The 16,325-nt window shown below is 42.5% G+C and overlaps 1 protein-coding gene across 2 annotated transcripts in view; it reads right to left on the reverse strand.

Annotated features, from left to right (window-relative positions):
- Positions 1–15,784, reverse strand: part of USP9X (ubiquitin specific peptidase 9 X-linked) — a 126,982-nt gene extending 111,198 nt beyond the window's left edge. For both annotated transcript variants that reach the window (XM_030834942.2, XM_030834941.2), the window contains exon 1: positions 15,199–15,784. The gene's annotated coding sequence lies outside the window, so the exon portion shown is untranslated. The remainder of the gene's footprint in view (positions 1–15,198) is intronic.
- Positions 15,785–16,325: the final 541 nt, after the last annotated feature.

Genomic DNA, 16,325 nt, shown 5'->3' on the forward strand with positions numbered 1-16,325 from the left:
TCTATTTTTAATTTGAGGAACCTCCATACTGCTTTCCACAGTGGCTGCACCAATTTACATCCCAGCAACACTGCACAAAGGTTCCCTTTTCTCCATACCCTCACCAACACTTGTTATATCTTGTCTTCTTGGTTTATTTCTAAAGGCCATATTTTAATTTGAAGTATTGAATCTCTCAAGTGCAAAGATCTTTCCAGATGTATTCACCAATAAGCATATGAAAAGGTTCTAACGGCATTAAACACAGGTAAATGGTTATTTAAGCCACAATTAAATATTCCTAAATCTCCACCCAAATGGCTAAACTTAAAAGGACCGACAATACTAAATGCTGCTAAGGAACAATGACATCAACTACAGGGCTGATAGGATTCTAAACTAATATAACCAACTACTCTGTGGGAAATCTGTTTGGCAGCATCTACTAAAGCTAAACACACATATACCCTATAACCCAGCAATTTCACTTCTGGGTGTATACCAAAGAGACCATCAAAAGACACATACTGGACCTCCCTGGAGGTCCAGTGGTTAAGACTCCAAGCTTCCAACGCAGGAGGCACAGGTTTGAACCCTGGTCAGGGAACTAAGATCCCGCATGCCACACAGTGCGGCCAAAAATATAGTAATAATTAAAAAGAAGAGGGTTTCCCTGGTGGTGCAGTGGTCAAGAGTCTGCCTGCCGATGCAGCGGACACGGGTTCGTGCCCCGGTCCGGGAGGATCCCACATGCTGCGGAGCGGCTGGGCCCGTGAGCCATGGCCGCTGAGCCTGTGCATCTGGAGCCTGTGCTCCGCAACGGGAGAGGCCACAACAGTGAGAGGCCCGCGTACCGCAAAAAAAAAGAAGACACATACTAAAACAATCATGGCAACACTTTATAATTAGTGAAAACACTGTAAACAATCTGAATGTCCACCAACAGTAGAATGTATAGACAAATAATGGTATATTTCAAATAATGACATCCTAATGAAAAAGAAGAAATTAATCAATCATCTGTTGGGCAAAATAGCCAGAAGAAGAGTGCATATTGTATTATTCTGTTTATATGAAATTCAAAACCAGGCATGACTAATTCATTGAAAGATATGGGTCAAAATACTGGGGGGCAGGGGGTTGGAGGAGTAGACGCATAAGGGAGTCTTCTAGGATTCTGGAAATGTTCTATATGTTGATCTGAATGATAGTTATACAGATATATACATTTATAAAATTTTATCAAGTCACACACTTAAGATTTGTGGACTTAAACTGTATGCAAGTTATATCTCAATTAAAAACCAAAACTGGGAACTTCCCTGGTGATCCAGTGGTTAAAGACTCTGTGCTGCCAGTGCAGGGGGTACAGGTTCGAACTAAGTCGGGAAACTAAGATCCCGCATTCAGTACGGCCCAGCAAAAAAAAAAAAAAAAAAAGTGAAACTGTATAGTAGGTAAGCCACTCAAAAGATAATGTCAAACTTCCCTTGGGAGTCTGAGGCACTGGTTCTCAAAGTGTGGTCCATTAAGACCCTTTCAGCAGATCCCAGAGATTATGTTTTCATAATAATAAGACATTATTTGCCATTTTCACTGTCATTCTCTCTCAGGTATACAGTGGAGTTCTTCCAGAGGCTACATGATGTATTATATCACAACAGACTGAAGGAAGAAGGAGACAGAGAATCCACCTGTTTTTCATTAGGTCAGATAAAAGATATTTGCAAGAATGTAAAACAATGTCACTCTTCTCACTAACTTTTGTTTTGGAAGTTATTTTTCATAAAAGTATTATTTACATTAACTTGCAATGAGTTTTATTTTTAAATACACACATAAAAATTTTAAATGTCTGTTTTAGTTTCTAATATAGTAATATATATCAATGGATAGAACCCCACGTTAACAAAAGCTCTTTGAGGTCCTCAATAATTATAAAGAAGTCCTGAGACCAGTAAGTTTAAGAATGACTGGCCTACTGATACACAATAAAAATGATAGGCTTCTTTTGCTACTTCTCTTACAGTGATGAAAAACAAGGTTATCAACGTTTTCTCTGAAACCGTCTGTGCCAGACAAAAATCACTGCTACTCTATTTATCCGCATACTTTCATTCTCAATTCAGAAAAAAACAACCTCCCCTAAATTTTATTCCCCCTGCAGGCCACATCACTTTTTAACAGCAGTACGTTCTTAAAGCTTAATCTAGACTTCAGATGAAAACTTAATCAAACTTTAAGCTGCTCTGCCAGCCAAGAAATTTTACCCCTGGCTACCAAGTCTGTAGTCCCTAAATTCACACTACAAGCTGTTGGGCAAACACAATTAACCCACAGGATACTAAATAAAATAAAGCCCTATACACACACACACACACACACACACACACGAAAAACAAGGGAAACATTCAAATTACATTATCCCTCCCTTTACCTGTCAATCCAATACTAACTCCTAAGCCTATGAACCCTTTTTTAAAACCTTTCCTATGTTCCTTTACTTGAAAATGTCTCTTCTCTACACTCCAGTTTTTTCCACATCTTTAGGGATAAAGAGAAAATTTACTAACTTTAAAAGAAAAAAAAGGTACCTTAAGTCGTCTCTCATCCAACACCTTGGTTTTACAGGTAACTAATAACCTTTTGGGTCCTCACTGTTAAGTGACTTCACAGAGGGCAGGATTCTAAAACTAAAACACAGCCCTTCTGATTCCAAATTCAGTACACTTCCACTGACTATGTTATTTTCACTTCAAATATGAGCAGTTTTTTAAAACAAACAAAAAAACTCTCCAAAATAGAAGCCAATGGGATTACTGCAACTATTTAAACAGTAACTTTATTCATCTATTTTTGTGTGTCAGTCTATTTCAAAAGCTGTAAAATATCACCTATACAAACCATGGCGAGCCTACAGTTGACACTCAACTGGATGCCAGATTGTAGTCCCCTACATGTTGGGGGAGGGGGGTGGTTAAAAAAAAAAGGCATGTGCTTTGATAATCCACTGTTTAAGTAGTGGAGCCACATTGGGAAAACAGTCATTCTATAACCCAGATTCCTTTCTCCTGATGACCTTTCAATAGATCTCAACAGACAGAAGCTCTCGGTGGGGAGAAAGAGTTGAAGGGGAAGATAATAAAGGTGTCTAGCTTTTTAGTTAAGTATAACATTCAGCGACAGAGAAGCCGAAGTCAAATTAGCAGCACCATCCTCATACAAGTGGAGTCCCAGGTACCTCATTCCTTTACTCCATTCCCTAAACCATTCTCTTATCTTTCAGCGAAACCCTTACAAATACTGTCTCAATTCCCTTGCTACCCAACTTTCCAACATGTCCACCATGATGCCATCAGAATTATCTTTCAGAAATAAACAACAGATCTAATTATCTCTACCTTTCACTTAAACTTGAAGGCCCATCTCATTACCCCCAAAACAAAAGTGCCCTAACGTGGCACTAAGGTCGTCCCTCGTGCTCTAGTCTTACTCAAATTACCTTTCTAGTGTCATATCCCCAAATCCCCCTCCCCTCCCAATATCTCCAGTATTTCTTCTACATTCTACTACCAGCTTTTCTGTAAAAACATTACACTTTCACACTTCCATTCCTCCATTTCAAGTAGTGGTGCTCAAATACTGCCCCCAGGGCACATTTGGCAATGTCTGGAGATACTTTTAGCTGTCACAGCTGAGGGGGTGGTATACTACAGGCATTACGTGGGTAGAGATGAGGGAGAACAGGAGAGCACCCCTACAACAAAGAATTATCTGGTCCAAGCTATCAACAGTGTTGAGGTTAAAAACCCTGATCTCAAGTTGCTTTCTCTGCCCAGAAGTCTCTGCTCTAATTCACAGGGCCACCAAAATAGTGCACCTTTGAAAACCAACAAACCTCACTCAACACCAAACTAGAATGATTTTTGTTTTTCTCTTATTTATTTCGGCCTGCCTTGGGTCTTCGTTGCTGCGTGCGGGCTTTCTCTAGTTGCGGCGAGCGGGGGCTACTCTTCGTTGCGGTGCGCGGGCTTCTCACTGCGGTGGCTTCTCTTGTTGCGGAGCACGGGCTCTAGGCGCGCAGGCTTCAGTAGTTGCAGCACGTGGGCTCAGTAGCTGTGGCACATGGGCTTAGTTGCTCTGCAGCATGTGTGATCTTCCCGGACCAGGGCTCAAACCCGTGTCCCCTGCACTGGCAGGCGGATTCTTAACCACTGAGCCACCAGGGAAGTCCCTCTTCATCTCTTTTACCATTCTATTTTCCACACCACTATTTAGTACAGCACTTATCACACTATATAGTCTGGCCCAACAGACGTTAGAGCCTAGGAGGTAAGGATTTATCTTTATATCCCCTTGTGCCAGAATACTATAAAATGAGTTCAATTCAATCGTTATAAGATAGCAGTCACCCAGTTCAAATCCTTCATTTTACAATTTCATCTAGGTTAAATAATTTGCTCACTAACTGGCAGTAGTTACAATCATAACCCAAGCCCTTTGACCGAGATTAGAGCTCTTTACTACCAACCACACTTTCTCAATCAGGCTGAGAGAGGTTCTGACCACCTACAAAGGACAGTTCAGATTTAGACACTATCAACTGAGCCTCAGGAAACTTCTCAGAGCCACCTTCCCAGAGGCTGTTTTTGAAGAAACATAAAGAAACAAAAAAAGTGGAATGCTAAGGGGCTTCCCTGGTGGCGCAGTGGTTAAGAATCCACCTGCCAGTGCAGGGGACACGAGTTTCGAACCCTGGTCCGGGAAGATCCCTCATGCCACGGAGCAACTAAGCCTATGCGCCACAACTACCGAGCCTGCACTCTAGAGCCCGCAAGCCGCAACTACTGAGCCCGCGTGCCGCAATTACTGAAGCCCGCGTGCCCAGAGCCCATGCTCTGCAATGAGAAGCCACCGCAATGAGGAGCCCGTGCACCGCAACGAAGAGTAGCGCCTGCTCACCGCAACCAGAGAAAAGCCCGCACGCAGCAACGAAGACACAACGCAGCCAAATAAATAAATCAATTAAAAAATAAAAAGTGGAATGCCAAAAGAAAAGCATGGGGGGGGGTGGTACATGCTACCAGAGTTCGGAGAAAATGACGACCACTTCCAACTGGAGAGAATCAGGAAACAGTTCATGAAGATGGCTAGGTGGCTAGCCACAAAAGGGAGACGGAGTTCCAAGAGTAAAGCCACGGGAATAGGAAAGACTGGAGCATCCACATCAACTATGGATAATTTGATTACATGAGAGAACAAGAAATAACCTCAGAAAAGTAAACCAGAATTACATCAAAATGACCTAGTCTGGGTAGAGCCAACATGGTAAGAGTTTTCAGCAGTATTTGGGAAGAGAGCAGGAAGAGAAATGGAGGTACTCGAAGAACCTGATTTTTGTGGTTGTGTAGATGAACAGAAGCCAAAGAATCCTTCCATTAGTCTCCTTTCACTGATGTGATTCTTCTTCCCATGATGCACTGAGGATAACTAAGGTAATCCTCAAGTAGGAGTAATTTGAGATAGCTGACATATGGCTCAGATAATGACATCCGTTATGAGACAAGAAATACACCTACAAGCACTCCATTAGGCTTCTCCAACCCTCAGTCTAGACCCACAATCCCTCTCACCCTAGTTCAGCATGCTCCAAGTCAAAAACTCTCTCAAGAATTTTGGATAACTATATTGTACACTCGATACTGATACTGTATATCAACTATAGTCAATAAAAAAAGAATGTTGGGTAACTAATTGCTATCTATGTACGATGAACACAGTAAACAGATATATACAGACAGATTAAATATAAGTAAATGAGACTTTCTGTAGTCATTTCCACAAGAGTCTAGGCAAACACTGTACATAGGCAGTACCCTCCTTTCATATGTAACGCATTCCTGAAAATGTGATAGAAGACAAATATTTCAAAGCCAAACGATAGATTCACATGTTTCTAGGGGTTTTTCCAACTCTCAGAGTCAGAGTGAAGGAAAGTATTGTAAAATCCCTAATTACACCTCACCTTTCACATACAAGCTTTATTACATACTCGCCATACTTAATTTCCTGTTTCGTTCTAATTATTTCACTCACCACTGAACAAAGTCAACCAACATAACCAATGAGCACAACCTAACCCTGTTAGGTTAAAGATTCATATCCCCAACCAGTCCCGTCTCAAAGATATTAGGTTTGAGCTCCCCAGCTGATGCACTTTTGTTTTCCCACTCACTTATAAAAGGGCAAAATACAACTGAACTTACAAATCAACACACAAGACAGTGCTGTACAAATACAGCAAAACTGCTGAAACAGAACAGTTCTCAGGCAGGCAATACCACCCTGCAATAAAAAGACACTTGCTTCATCAGCTAATGGACAGAAGTCTGAACTTGACTTAAAGAAGTCAAGTGTATGGGCTTCCCTGGTGGCACAGTGGTTGAGAGTCCGCCTGCCGATGCAGGGGACACGGGTTCGTGCCCTGGTCCGGGAAGATCCCACATGCCGCGGAGCAGCTGGGCCCATGAGCCATGGCCGCTGAGCCTGCGCAACCGGAGCCTGTGCTCCGCAACGGGAGAGGCCCGCGTACCACACACACACGCACACAAAAAGTTAAGTGTATTAAGTGTATTTATAGCATATTAAAGTATTGATTATACAAAAGTCAAATATATCACAGCTGAGGACTAACATGTTTCAAGTGGAAAAGGTACAGAAATAAGAATCAGAGCTCAAAGTTCTTGTTAAGAAATCCTTCCTCTTTATATAGACACAATTATAATATACAACTCTTACCTCCTTTCCCAGTCCACAGAACGTTTTTTGGGGGGTGGGGTGGGGAGGATTAGACTGGAACCACGACTCACAACAGTGAAAATAAAGATTACTGAGAAAATGAGATAGCTAAGAAAAAACAAAAACACAAAAACATTAATTCAAAAAAGTCTGTGGCCGGGACTTCCCTGGTGGTCCGGTGGTTAAGAATCCGTCTTCCAATTCAGGGGACGTGGGTTTGATCCCTGGTCGGGGAACATGTTTGATCCCACATGCCGCGGGGCAACTAAGCCCGCACACCACAACTAGAGAGAAGCCCTCTTGCCGCAATGAAGACTCGATGCAGCCAAATAAATGAATTAATTAATTAAAACAAGAAAAGTCTGGGGCCTTTTAGTATATATGTGAACCATCCTTAAACCTCAATAGCCACCAAAGAAGAAAAGCAACAAATGCATAAAATGAAACAGGCCAAAGAACAGTTAAATTATACTCTCGATGTTACTGCCACTGGCAAAGAACAGGAAGCCCCTTTGGAGATTGAAGAAACAAAGCAACAGAAGTGGGAAAGCATAGGAAGTGTATGGAGAATCCTGAGTCAAGTGAATGGAGAACAGGGGAAAAGAAAATTTTAAACGGTGGGAAAGTCGGAAAGTTATATTAAAAACAACTTCATGATGAGATTTTTGAGCAGTATTTACCAAAACAGTATCTAAAAAAGGAACAGCGGAGTGAGGAAGGACCCCAAAACGGTGTCTTTAGGCAGGATGAACAAATGGCACACTCTGAAGTCCTGAAGCAGAAGTGGAGGCAGAGGACATGAGGAAACATGACTTAGTAAACTGATTAACTGGTAAGAACCTTTGATCTAACACACATCCAACATCGGTTACTTCTACATGATGGAATTATTAGAGGTGGGGTTTGTGTGTTTTGCTCTTTGCTTTTATTCCCTTATGCTACCCAAACTTTTTCTTAATCGAACAGATTACAATAATCTCATAATCAGACAGAAGTTATAAAGAAAAAGTATATAACATCTTTAGAAAGCTTTCTATCAAATAATAAATTGGTTTAAGTATTTAATGAAATAGTTTGATAATGCCTCTTTCCAATTTAGCTTTCCTTTAACATGAGTATCAAACACCACTGCACTGCTTTCCAAATGGTGCTCTTTGTCCCCAGACTCTAGCTCTAAAGGGTTTGTGGAAATTAATTTTTAAACTCCTTCTAACCAGTATGTATGACAGGGACAATTGTGTTTTGCTCACCTTGTGTATCCCTGTTACCTGGTACAATACCTAGCACGTAACAGGCATTTAACAAGTAATTGTTGAATTTAAAACAAAGTACAAAATAAAGATTCAAGAAAAATTAAACAAAGTGATCAGCCTGATAAAAAATAGGATATGCTGGATTTCGTCTCTAAACCAGTAATTCTCCAAGGGTAGTTCCATGCTTGGGAGCTTGTTAGAAATGCACATTCTTGGGCCCCATTCCATACTTAATGAATCAAAGTGGGGGCAAGAGCCAGCAATCTGTTTTAACAAGCCCTCCAGGTTTGAGAACCACTGCTCTAAACCAGGGCTGCCAAACTATGGTCACAGATTAAATCTAGCCTCCTGTTTTTGTACAGCCCACAAAATTGAGAATGGATTTCACACAGCGTCACTTACAATCAACTTGATGACAGGGAATATGAACTTTAAACCCCAAATAGGCAAAATACTGTATTACTGGCCTCCCCCGCCATTCTCTTCTTCTCATTAGACCTAAACTACAATTAATTGTACTCAACTATCATTATATTTTGAATTTCATCAATGAAAAATTTACCTAACAGCCTCGATTTTGCCTCTTAAGAACGCAAAGCCTAAAGCCTATAATATTTACAATCTGGCCCTGTACAAGAAAAGTTTGCTGATCCCTGCTCTGAACCCTGACAGTGTTATCAAGGAGAGCAACCAAATCTTTCTACACTACCTTGATCAGGAATACTCTGTTAGGCAGAACATGGGTCTAACACCATATAATTTCCCTGTCCAAGTTAATCGAGTAGACTTATGTAGAAGTTCTAAGTAACCAGCTAAGAGAAAAGACCAGAAAAGAGAGATGTAACCAACAACCTAAACTTACAACTCTCAGTAACCACCAAAGTCAGTAGGAAGGAAATGAACACAATAGGACAGGAAAAAGAGGTTTCTCCTACTCCTTTTTCTCTTCCTAAATTTTCTTCTTCCCACTTCACAGGTAGGTAGCTGAAGATGGGATCCAAGACTTACCAGCTCAAAACTGTCCCAAGGAAAATAATTCCTTCGATAACGGTTGGCCAATATGGGTCTAAACTGTTCAAACCATACATGATTGATCAGTTACAGAAAGGATAAACAGAAAGGGGCTATATTATGATACAAGCCGTTATAGATATTAGAAATCGAACATTCCCCCACATTTTGCCTTTGAGGCTAAGTTATTGTTTACAATGTTATCGTGGGGTTTTTGTTGTTGTTGTTTTGGCCGCACCGCATGGCATGTGGGATCTTAGCTACGTGACCAGGGATGGAACCCATGCCCCCTGCAGTGTAAGCGTGGAGTCTTAGCCACTGGACCGCCAAGGAAGTCCCAATAAACAATGTTATTCTATGCGCTCTGTACTACATAAAGGTAAAGGACAGAATCCCTGACCTTATTTATCCATTATTAGGAAGAGATTTAAGTGTGAATTATATGAGTGACTACCAAGGTCATGGAATTCAAAGAATTTAATAATTAACGTGATTTGTTAGATACAGAAATAGCTTCACACAGAAGGTAGTCTATGTACACTATCTTAGTGAAGTTACTTCACCTCGTTGAGCCATGTTCCTCATCTGAAAAACAAGGAGTTTGACTAGATCTAAGATTCCTTCCAGGACTGCTCATCATAAAAGGATTATTAGGTCAAGTTAAGTGACTCCAAGTAATAAAGAGAATTAGAAAAAAAAAACCAAAAGACATAGAGAAATCATACAAGAAAATGATGAACTGAACGTCCAACAAATAATTATTGAATGTCTATGTGCCAGGCACTTTCTAGGTGCTAGGGATATGTCAGTGATTTAGGATCTTGAGTCTGACCAGATGGATGCCACCAACCTAAAAGAATCTGGAGAACAAATTTAATCAAAGCATCTGAACAAAATAAGTAAAACAAACAGAAAAACACACAAGCAGTGCAGAGATAACTGACATAATCAATACAGAAAAGGAATGGCAGGAGGAACAGGTGACACCAGAGTATGTAGTTACTGGCCCAAAATTAAAAGCATCGTTAAGTATGGCTATTTCTAAAGCCAATACTAAAAGAATCCATTTCTACTGTACTTGACATTTGGGCTCACTAGAGAAGGCTGGCGTTCATAGGAAATTCTATTTAACTTATTTTAAAAAGATGAAAGGTAAAAGGAAAGTTCCATCAGCTTATACCAAAACTAGTATATTTCTTATAACAACTTAATTCAGTCCCCTTCTATGAAGCACAATAAGGAATGACAAAATTAGAGCTAGGAAGGACTTTATAGAGACCAGCTAGTCCAATGGCCCTCACTTCATATAACGTAAGCTTCTAGACAACAGTAATCTCTAGGACAGTGCCTGGCACAGGGTAGATACCCAATAAATATTTGATGAAAAGGAAACTAATGCCTTAACAGATATTAATAATGTTAGTATTAGAGCTGGAACCCTAACTCTAAGATGCTCAGTAAGAGATAATAAATAAATGTGTGTGTGTATAAACTCAGAATCTCAGATCTCTTTTTCTAAAATAAATTGCCAAAAAATAACCTAGCTGCTCATCAGAATATATTTTTTTAATTAAATGCCCAGTTCCTACCCCAAACCTACTCAATTATAATCTCCCCAGAGTAAGACCTAAGCAAATACATTTTGAAAAAGCTGCACAGGTGATTCTGATACACAGCTGAACTAGAAAATTACTGTTAGACAGTGACTGAAAATAGAATTAGAAACCCACTTGCTATCAAATGCATGTAGAGTGTGAGAGCGTACTGAAGCCCAAAAGGTTAGCACAGGCACACTGAAGAATAAATTTAAGTGAGATATCTTGTCTTAATAGTATGCCTTTTCACACCGTATTCCTTAAAAGCATGTTACATTGATCATTACTTTCCACTCAACAGTAATAACTGAATGGTAAATTCAAACTCCAATATACATAAATATCAGGCATTTCATGACTTCTTTTTTCCTTATGACAGACTTTATAACATAGAAAATAGGACAGTGATCATTAATTTAACAGAAAGATCTCTGACAAATCTTGTGCCACATTAAGAATGCTCATAGATTCTACATTAGCAACCCCCCAATATAGAATTTAGCACAACAGACCAAGGAAATTAAGAGAAACAAACACCAAATAAAGATGTTATTACTATTTCATTCATTCCATAAAATTACCAACCAATATTGCAAAAATGCAAAATAAAACCTTTCATTTTGAAAACTTTTTGTGAAAATTACACTGATTTTAAACTAAACTAAATAAAACTCAGAATTCTCAAATTGAGATAATAAAAATTCACATGATACTAAATGTTCACTTATGGGATATGATTTAAATAGATCACTGGGAGAGAAATGCCTTGATTTTGCATCTTTTAGGAATGTTAAGTTGCCTGACATTATTTTAGTCATAAACAGACCCACCAATTAAACTATCAACCTGAACATGTTGGGAGACATATGGAAGGGGAAGAACCTGTTTGCTGCGAAGTTTTAGCATCTCCCTTGGTCAATCAAGATATTTCCCAAATTGCAGACTATTACATTTTTATTAAAATTTTAATCTAAAGCCTCTCTGGTACAGGAAACAAAGCAAAAGTCCTCATTTTTTAAAAAAAAATAGTAATCAGTGTCATTTCACTAACATGGCAGAGCAGTCGAAGCACCACTGGTTGAACCTGACAGACCTTAGTCCTTTATCTGTTTAATGGAAATAATATGATCCACATACAGTGGAGTGTTTAACATAGTGCTGGCACATAATTAAGTCACCAAATGACAATTGTAGTGATAACGGAAAACAGTTGAAGAAAAAAACCATCTTATTTATCCACTGGAAAGTTCAACAAGAACACGCTAACAGCAATAACAATAGTTTTCAACCCTGACTGCATGAGAATCACCCATAATCCTTTTATTTTTTAAATTAAAAAAAAAATCTTTATTGGAGTATAATTGCTTTACAGTGTTGTGTTTTCTGCTGTATAACAAAGTGAAGCAGCTATATGTATACATATGTCCCCATATCCCCTCCTTCTTGCATCTCCCTCCCACCCTCCCTATCCCACCCCTCTAGGGGGTCACAAATCACCGAGCTGATCTCCCTGTGCTATGCAGCTGCTTCCCACTAGCTATCTATTTTTACATTTGGTAGTGTATATATGTCCATGCTACTCTCTTACTTCGTCCCAGCTTACCCTTCCCCCTCCCCGTGTCCTCAAATCCACTCTCTACATCTGCGTCTTTGTTCCTGTCCTGCCTCTAGGTTCGTCAGAGCCATTTTTTTTTTAGATTCATATATATGTGTTAGCATACGGTATTTGCTTTTCTCTTTCTGACTTACTTCACTCTGTATGACAGACTCTAGGTCCATCCACCTCACTTCAAGTAACTCACTTCGTTTCTTTTTATGGCTGAGTAATATTCCATTGTATGTATGTGCCACATCTTCTTTGTCCATTCATCTGTCAGTGGACACTTAGGTTGCTTCCATGTCCTGGCTACTGTAAAGAGTGCTGCAATGAACACTGTGGTACATAACTCTCATAATCCTTTTAAAATACACCGCTGCCCAGGGCCCATACCAGACCAATTAATAAGTCTCCGGGAATGGGACGCAGGCATCAGTATATACTTTTTTAACCCCCACCCCCGCCCAGTGATTCTAACATGCAGTCAGGGTTGAGGTCCAACACATTAACCCTTTCGCAAGTATTAATGTTAGACTCTATGTTAAAATTAGAAAAGAATTTAACAATAAATACGATACCTTTCAAAGATACAGATCCTCAAAGAACTAACTAAAACCCTGTTATCCAATTTTTTGGGAAAAAAATTTCAAGATTCAGAAAACATACCACCAATAGGGGAAATATAACCTGATTTAAACACAGTTTGGTTCAATATTAAAATTCTGAAACTTAAGTACAAAAACAATGTTTTAAAATTGACCTTATGAAACAAAAAATAAGCTAAAAGAATGCTTGCTGTGTCCAACTAATCAAGAACTTGATGACTAGCAAATTCACGAGATACATCCATTTTCAAAAACTAAGCAGCGTTATTAATATCATATCAGAAAAATTATCTTTCAGGAGATATTCATAAAATCTCTCATCCTCTTGAGATGTCAGAAAATTTATTTCAAGAGTCTGGAAGAAAAAAGATCCAAAGTAAATCCTACTGAAGCATTCCACTGATAAAACAAGGAGACTATGAAACACCAAAAGATTCCAATAATTTGGTGAAAGGTAAAATCTGCCCTTCAAAGCTACTTTCTAAGGAATTCAGATTCTCACATGTACGGTTCTTGGTGTTATTTAATCCCTCCAGAAATTTTCCTTCTCAGAAACTACCAAGGTCAGCAAACAAAAGGAAGAAAAGGCATGAGAACATTAAAATAACACGTTAAGAATTGCAAATTAAGTGTTCATGCAAAAAATATTCAAAAAAGGCAGAAAAAATACATATAGTTCAAAAGTCTTATTTTTTAAATGAGAGAAAACAAAACATAACATGCTATCAGAAACATTTCGAGTTTGCCCTTGGTACACCAATCTCAAATATTTCTGGTTTTCACTCAAATCCAAACACTGTTACAAGTATGACAAAGCACATGGGTTATAAAATTGAGAAAACAAATGTTGACATCTCTGTGTATTTAACACGTAAATCTTTCAGAACTAGGAAGGCATTTGCTGAAACCAAAATGGCAGCCCACTGAATCAGTAGACCAATGAGATCTAAAAGAGTTTGTAGTCTCTATTTTTAAGTTCAAGTATACGGATTAAAAAAGCCAAGCTAGTCACGGTTAACGAATCCTTACCATATAACCACTAAGAATAGAGAATGAGCTCCAAGAGAGGTTAACTATCTGCTGAAAAGCTTCCTAATCTAAAAAACCCCGAATTCTTCCTCAGAAGTTAAGGTTTACAAACGTTATATAGACTTAGACTCATGGGTTTCCATGAAACTCATGGGTTTCATGGGGACTCATGGCTACAAATATATTTCCCTCCCCTCAAAATAAAGCATAAAAATTTAACCTAGAACTCGCTCAGTTAAATTCAAAGACTGTAGAAATTACACACACCTGTAAACTGTACGATGCAAAATCCAATTAACGTTATAACTATGGACTTTGCAAAAAAAATAACAAGCTTAATTTAAGCAGCTTCAGTTGAAGATCTTAAAAGTCACTGTGTAAGTTCCAGTCGCCCCAAAAATCCATACAAATATTGCAAAACACGTATACACCTGCTCCATAACTCTTTAACTTAATATTTCACAATGAATGAAAAATAAACCGTTTCTCAAACCCGAAGCGTCACATCACAAGAATCTGAAGGCTTTATCATTAACAAACTCGTACATACTAATATTCTTTGCAGAAACAGTTAAAAATAGAAAGGTGGTCGGTCCAAGCTCGCTTGGAAGCGATTTCTGCCTCAAAACATCTTTCGCGGCTTTGGCCCTCCGTAAATAAGAGAGGGCGAAGGAAGCGAAGGAGACCGATAACCCGGAACCCGGCTCCGGCTCCCAGACCACAGGGCCCAGGAGAAGCTGCGGGTTATCGCAGGAGGGCGGGGGGAGGCGGACAAGTCGTCGGGCCCGATAGCCAGGCGTAGCCGAGGCCTAGCTCTACGGCTCCAAATCACTCCACCTCAGTAATGGCGTTTGGTGTCAAGTAGAACGAGACCGGGAAGGAAACCGGCCGCGAGCCCGCCGAGCGCCGGGCTGCAAACCCCGGGACCTGGGGGCGACGAGCCCCCGGCGCCGACCCGGCCCCGGACTGCGGATGCGGGGGCTGCACGCCGCGCCCGGAGACTCCATCCTCCGACGCGGCCCCAGACAGGACGGGAAGGGGGAGGAGGAGGAGGGACGGAGCCGTCAGCCATTTTCCCTTACAGTCCAAAACACACAGACACGCTCCCGGGACGCCGGCTGGGCATGGAACGGAGCCCCGCGGCCCGCCCCGCGCCGCGCGCGCCCGCCCCGCCCGGGGCCCAGGCGGGAGAGCCGGGAAGCCCCCAGCCCGGCCCGCGGCCGCCGCGGGAGGAACCGCGCGTACGCACACCCCCCTCGCCCTCTTCCCTCCCCTCGATCCAGCTGTTGGCCCCGGAAAAGCGCGTAGTCCCGGCGTGGCTAGCTACCCACCGCACGACACAGGCGTCTTCTCTTCAGAAGCAGGACACACAGAAGCGGCAGCAAGGCTCAGTCCCGGGACAAGGCCGACCGTGGGTGCATCCCAGGCCCAAGGGTGACGGGCGACAAAGTGTGTCGAGAGGCTGCAGGCGTAGGGACCAGGGGGCTGCACAGCGACGCCGGAATTCGCTGCTCGCCGCGCCCGCCCTGCAGCAGCGGTGGCCGCGGCCGCCTCCTCCTCCTCCTCAGCCGGCGGCGGCCCTCTTCCCCCTTCTCGCCTCGGGCTGGGGCTCTCTCTGAGCGCAGACGGGCTCCGGGCGGTGCGTTTCTCCTGCGTCACCTCCTCCTGCTCCTCCTCCCGCAGTGGCGGCTTCACCTTCCACTGGTCGCCGCCTCTGTCCCCGCTCCGGGCCTGGTCGCTTTGCGGCGGCTTGCTCCTCGCTCCCGGCGCCGAGCAAAGCACCGGGCGCTGAGGCGGCCGCCTCCCGCGAGGCCTGTGAGCTGAACGGGGAGGGGCTCCGCGCGGCAGAGGCCCGGACGGGCCGGGTGCAGGGAGGTTGCGGCTCCGGCGACGGCGGAGACTAGCTTCCGCAGCCGCGGCTGCCCGTCCTCCTCAATATGGCGGATCCGGCAAACCAAAAAAAAAAAAAAAAAAAAAACAAAACCGCTCGGCCAGTGGCAGCGGCGGTAGCGGTAGCAGCAGCAGTGGCGGCGGTGGAGGCAGCAGCGAGACGGCGCAGACTCCCACCAGCCCCAGCACCGCCCAACGCCCTGAGGTTCCCCGCCCCCGTCGAGCCCCGCCCCGCACGAAGCCCGCCCGCTCTAGGCCCGCCCCGCACCAGGCCCGCCCCTCAGCCGTCCTCCTCCTTCTCCTCCACCCCACCCCCCTTCTCCCTCACCTGCTCCTTATGCTCCCTCTGGTCCCCCTCCACCCGGGGCCGTCTTCCGCCAGGGAGGAGTGGCGCGTGCGTCCGGGAAAGCCGGGCCAGGCGTGAGACGCTTGGAATTCGGGGAGCTGGGGTGGGGGAAGGGACGAAAATGCGGAAAAGATTTTTCAAGCAGTACTGTTTCTTTCGGCCGGCCCCTCCAGGGTCGCACTACGGCCAGGAACTGTGTTTCATACCCCTCGCCTCTGGAGC

Source organism: Globicephala melas, chromosome X (assembly GCF_963455315.2).
Source record: "Globicephala melas chromosome X, mGloMel1.2, whole genome shotgun sequence".
Taxonomy (NCBI): Eukaryota; Metazoa; Chordata; class Mammalia; order Artiodactyla; family Delphinidae; genus Globicephala; species Globicephala melas.